Below are 6056 nucleotides of genomic sequence, written 5' to 3'. Positions count from 1 at the left end.
ACGGCAATGAAACCAAGTGCAATCCTTTTTTCATTTCAGATACAGTGAAACATTTACTGAAGAGAACTGAGGGAAGTGATTTTACTCCTTATAGTGAGTAATCCAGAAAATGTCTACAGATTTTTTTTATTATTTCCTATTTTTGTTGGTATATTTGCAAGCTTTCACTTAATGACCTAAAATTCATTTCATATAGATATAAAATACTTGCGTTCCTCACTATCAACTCATAAATCTCTGGCTAATCAACAATTTTCCCATCAACTGTCAAATGTGTCGAATTTTGATTTATCACAGTATTATACTGCGACAATTTGTCTTCGCTCTGATTGTTGTTCGTCATTCCGGCAAATTGCAATTATTGACGTTTGACTGTAGTTTTGCATAAATAACACAACTGTTACAATTGCACATGGTGACTGAGACAGAAGGAATGCTTTGCAGGCATTATGTCGTCATAATATTCCACAACAACATGAAGAATATCGTTACACACACAGAGAGATCAAGTGTGAGTAAGTAGAGCCTTAATGCTTTCTGAATTGTATTCTTCTTGCTGTCGTCATCATCCTCATCGTCATAAAAAGAAAACAAATACATTTGAATATGTTGTGAATTACCTTCCTGCTGACTCGTTTTGCTTTGCTTGTTGCCTGCCTGCTGCTTGAATATTGTCCGTCTGTCTGACGGGCTGTTTAATACAAGTGCCATACAAAGTGCATTTTATATGCACATAATACAAAGCAGCAAGCAGTTCTACCATCAACCGCCCCCTCCAGCGTTTAGACAATTCCATTGCAAATATTTTCTCTGTTGTGAAAACAATACACATTTACAACAATTTTGTTGAAGGTTTTTGAGGATTAAATCAAGGAACACATTTAAATGCAAACACTAATATGAAATATATATTTTTCTATTCTTCGAATTAGAATACAACTGATACGACCCAAAAGGATTTCATTACTCCGTTCACTTATCCAGAGGCTTATACTCCTAAAAGCACTGATACACAATTCATTGTACATAGTTATGGGAGTGAGCTTTAGGGGGATAGAATTTGTATGTGGTACTTTTTTGCTATTTGTTTCATAGACAAATGAAAATGTTTTGGTTTTTCTTTTTTTCTCTCAATATTTTAAAATTTATTTATAAATTTAAAAAGTTAAGTTAATAAGCTTTTCTGTGAAGATGCATTTCTATTAAAAAAAAACTTTTTTTGTAAAAAATATTTTCTATTAAAAAGCTTTTCTTGCAAAACATACAAAATTCATGGCCGACCTGATATGATACGCTACACCAATTGCATATAAATTAAAAGTATATAAAAAATGTTGTTTATTTTTATAATAATTAATTTGATTTGAGATTTTGATGGAAAAGCTCTTTAAAATTTTAGCTTTTAATATAAAAGCTTTCCGATAGAAAATTTTCCAAAAATAAGCAGTTTTGTTTGGTTAATAATAAACTTAAACAACTTTATTAAGTTAAAAAAAGCTTTTTTCAAAAAAGCTTTCTAAGAAACAAAGCTTTTTTCGAAAAAACATTTTTTATTTTAGTCAACTTAAAAAGGAGCTTTTTTAATTAAAAAAGCTTTATTGGTAATTAAAAAGCTTTTTCACTGGAACGTGTTTACAAAAGCAAATATTTGTTTCTTGAAAAGCTCTATAATTTGTATCATTTCTCTAATAAAGAGCTCAAAATACTACTTTAATTTCAGTTGATTTTTAAACTTTCTTCTTCTTTGGAAGCAGCAGACATTCACCCAGTCAATCAGACCTTCAGCAAAGAAAACAATATCTAGTTTTGTTTATATGTCTACGAACCTGTTAATGTGGTAGTATAGTGGTATATAGTTTTATTTGTATTTGTTAACCAAAACAGACTCTATGACTCTACGACGATTACGACAACAAGTCGTACTATTACAAGTCGTTGTTATTATTATGATGACGATTTGCCGTCGGCACGCATTTCCAATGTCGACATCATTGTCGTCAGTTGCTTTTGTAACGTCATTACCGTTACAAATGGAAATAACAAAAGCAACAACATTAAACAAGTACAAAGTTCTTGTACTTGTTGAGACATTTATCCGCAGACATATTTGCTCCTTACAGACTTACGCACACTAAAACAGACATACAATATTATACACACATAATTATTTTTGGCCAAGGTTGCTTAGGTGTCTGTCTGTATGTCAGTCGCTCATTGAATGTCATTTACATTAAAGTTTGTTTTTTTGTACTTAAAAGTTGCATTAAAATTAATAGAGTTTTTAATTAAAGAAATAATTTAATTTATTATTTAATAATTTGTTTCGTTTTATTTTTTTTAGCTCGAAAAGCCATTGCGGCAAAAAGCTTTTTGATGTTGTTGCTATTGCAAAAGTTAAAAAGTTTTTTAATGTTAATGAAGAAATTAGTATGATTTTATATTTTCTTTATAAAAAGCAAAAAGCATTAGAAGTACATAGAAAGAAAACAGATGCATTGTTAATTTGTCATAAGAAATGTTCATAATATTTTTTTAGCTTTTTTTTAATAAAGTGAAAAGATATGTTTGTATGAGTGTGCTTAAGTAAGCATGTTGCCTACGCATTTCTACTTATGCACTACACTTTTAACTCGAAATTATTTTTTCTCACGCTCTTGTGGATTTTTAAGGCCATTTCATTTTTAAATGACAGAGTTAAAAGACATTTGATAAAAACAAATTGCATAAAAGTTGGCACCACTTTTTAAAATTATGTTTCTGCTTGTGCAATTGAAATAAAAGAAGGAAATGCAAAAAAAAACACTGACATATTTGTGATATGAGTGTTTAAACTGTGGCAAGTCAACAATGCAAAACAATTTATGATATTTTTTCTCTACGAAATAAGTAAAGTTTCCCATTGGTATTGCAAAAAGCAATTGTTCTTGTACATATATTAAATTTCAGACGAAAATAATATTCTATACTAAGTCGTCTTTTAAAAAGACACAAAAATCTCTCAAAATCTATAAAATAGAAAGGTCTTTTAGTATAAATAACTTAAATAAACGGTGGCGTTAATATTTGATTTCATAGTAAACTAGTAAGAAAATATATAGGCCGATCGTCAACAAACGACGACCGATCATTATAAGAATTGGTATGGTCATTTATCTATCTATATATATAAAAATCAATGCATGTTTATTTGTTTGTTTGATTGTTTGTTTTTTTGTACCTTATAGGAGGCTAAACCACTGAAGCGATCTTCTTGAAAATTTCAGTGTATATATCTGGAAGGAACTATAGGCTACTTTTTATTTTGAAATTGCAAGTGGGAGGGGTGCCACGCCCACTCCTTTAAAATTCGAATATTTCGGAACATGGTACAACTAGAGTCCTCAAATTTTTTATGGACAATTTTGACATCCAACAATATATATATATTAATTCCGGGTCCTTATCAAATTCTAAGTCGATTTAGATATGTCCGTCCGTCCGTCTGTCTGTCTGCGTAAAACACGCTCAGGTAAAAACGATGCTAAATAAATTAATGAAATTCGGTGAAAAGATTCACTATCGTCTTAAGCAGTTTGGTACTGAAAATAAGCAAAGTCGGTTTACATCGGAAAGAGTTATGAATCAAAATTTAAAAAACTCCAAAAAAAAATAAGATTTTTTAACACATTCTAATACAATTTTCACAAAAACTATGCGATATAAATTCATAAAAATCAGCACACAATTGTTTCCATATGAAAGCTTGATTCCTGTTAAAAATCGGCGGAATCGGTCCACATTTTCATATACCTCCCATACAAAATTTGGATAGTGACAAACAAACATTAATGTATAATTTCAAATCTGTAAACTATGCTTACAACACTATAATGAGAAGAGTATTATTAGTAATATACTGAGTTAAGTATTTTCTAACTCTAGTAGGGAACCGAGGACCATTCCAAAAAATACTTTTATTTTTCCAGTGTTTACTAGATTAATAGGCATCGATTAAGTGATATTCCTACATGAGGTTTTTAGAAAAGACTGTTCCTCAGGACACTTTTCTTATTTACCGACAATTGTTGCAATGTTGGCAACGTTGTCAACATTACATAGTGTTGTCGTACGTATGTATATACTTTGACAACGGATGGTATTGAAAAATTATAAACAGTTCGGTGTCAATTTGGTACCAGGCGTGTATATTTCTTTTTCCCTCTGTGTAGAGAAATTATTTAGCTTTAAAATTTATAAATTTAAATTAACTTTTGCCATAAATACAAATATAAATAATAATATTTTTAATAACCGTGAGAAAGTTTTGTTTAATTAAAAAAATGTTACATTTTAAATTAACTCAACAAATAATTTTCCATTTAATAGTGTATGTATAAATATTTATTTTAACTCTAAAAATCTCTATTAAATAAATAAAGTATATTTTTAAAACAAATATCTATGTAAAAATATTTCAAAAATAGCAACAAATCAATCAATTTTAAATAAAAAAAAAAAAAAATATTTGAAACTAAGTTGGAGGTCAATATATGTAAAAAAATGCAGTAACAATAAAAATAAATACTATAGATAATAAATGAGTTTATACTTATGTATGTTGTACATGAGCAACTTACAATGTCGTTATAAATGTTTAAAAATTACAACAAAATCTCCGAAACAAAAATACAATTACTCAAACCTAAATTAAAAAAAATATTGACCGTAAAGCTGCTACAACAACAACAACAAACAATAAAAATGAGTTAAAAACACATGTCTGCAAATAACAACAAACATAACTTTCTATAAAATAAACATCAATACAGTTATAAAAACACACACTCTCACTCCGGCAACCATAAACAGCAGCAAGGACCCCCCAAACGGGTAAAATATTCATTTTGTATACAATCATACACATTAACATATAGTATATACAATACATACATACAGATATATAGAGAATGAGAGAATACATACCCGGTTGTATAAAATGGTAATTTGTGTTTTAATCCGTTTGGTAGACAACAATCCTTTCGGTCGTAATCCGTTATAGTATGCGATGGCATGCGTAAATTATTGTATAAATTATTGAAACACTCTAATAACAAATGAGAAGAACAACAAACAGCAAACAAACAACATGCAGTATTAATTACAACTAATGCGATTTGTAAAAACATCGAAACAAGTGAATTAGAAAGAGATAGAATATGCAAATGTATGTATGTATGTGTAGTGCCTTGTATGTATGAATACATGTTTTAACCTATGCATTACCAGTCCTTATTATATTACAGAACTCAACCATGTACTTAGTTTCCAAATTTAATACATTTTTTATGCATTACATCGATAAAGGGTCCCACAAATATTGGTGCCAAGTATATTTATAAGTAAAACTGATTTACTTTCTTAGTTAATGTCTCGTCTGATTATCCAATCTAGTATTCCGATAACTTACAGATTTAACACATTTTCCTACATAAACTCACGAAGTTCTCAAAGATTGAAAATTTAACATCCCACCTGGATGCATTCTGGTAGTGCAAAGGTTAAATGGTCTGCTATGTTTGTATGTATGTGTGTTTGTGCCTTTACACATGCTGTTATTATTAGTGTGTTTATATTTGTTTTTGATTCGTTTTTGTTTTATTAAATATTTTAGTGCAATGTGGGTTAATTGATAAGTAAATTTGTATGTAGTTGTTGTTATTGTTATAACAACCGGAAGGAAATGTTTAGTTGCTAACAAATGTTAAACTTTATAACATCGGAAATTGAAGAAATCATGTATAGCGATGAATTTTCAGTAGAAGGCATTGCAATACATTTAAAATACTATTTAAAAATTGCTATAGCCACTGATCTATAAAAAGTGCGAATTCCGGCTGCGTTTAAAGCCAAATTATTTTACTCCAGAAGCAGCAAAGAACATACTGTAGGAGGCACTGAAACGAAAACTCAAGTAAAAATCAGAATCTGAATATTCTCTGATATCTCGATCAACATCAGAAATTATTTCATTAACCCATTGTACTTTTCTTAAGTCCCAAACAAATTATCCTTCAAAT

At 29.3% G+C, this 6056-nt stretch overlaps 1 protein-coding gene across 1 annotated transcript in view; it reads right to left on the bottom strand.

Moving 5' to 3' along the window:
• Positions 1 to 5075, bottom strand: part of LOC119603720 — a 54819-nt gene extending 49744 nt beyond the window's left edge. The window contains 1 exon segment of the mRNA XM_037955873.1: positions 4963 to 5075. The gene's annotated coding sequence lies outside the window, so the exon portion shown is untranslated.
• Between the last annotated feature and the right edge of the window lie 981 nt (positions 5076 to 6056).

The sequence above is a fragment of the Lucilia sericata genome, unplaced genomic scaffold (assembly GCF_015586225.1).
Source record: "Lucilia sericata isolate MDLA Ls3-8-SP2 unplaced genomic scaffold, ASM1558622v1 Contig000331F_arrow, whole genome shotgun sequence".
NCBI classification, from domain to species: Eukaryota; Metazoa; Arthropoda; class Insecta; order Diptera; family Calliphoridae; genus Lucilia; species Lucilia sericata.
The sequence above is the reverse complement of the archived record's forward strand: the minus strand, read 5'-3'. Positions and strand labels throughout refer to the sequence as shown.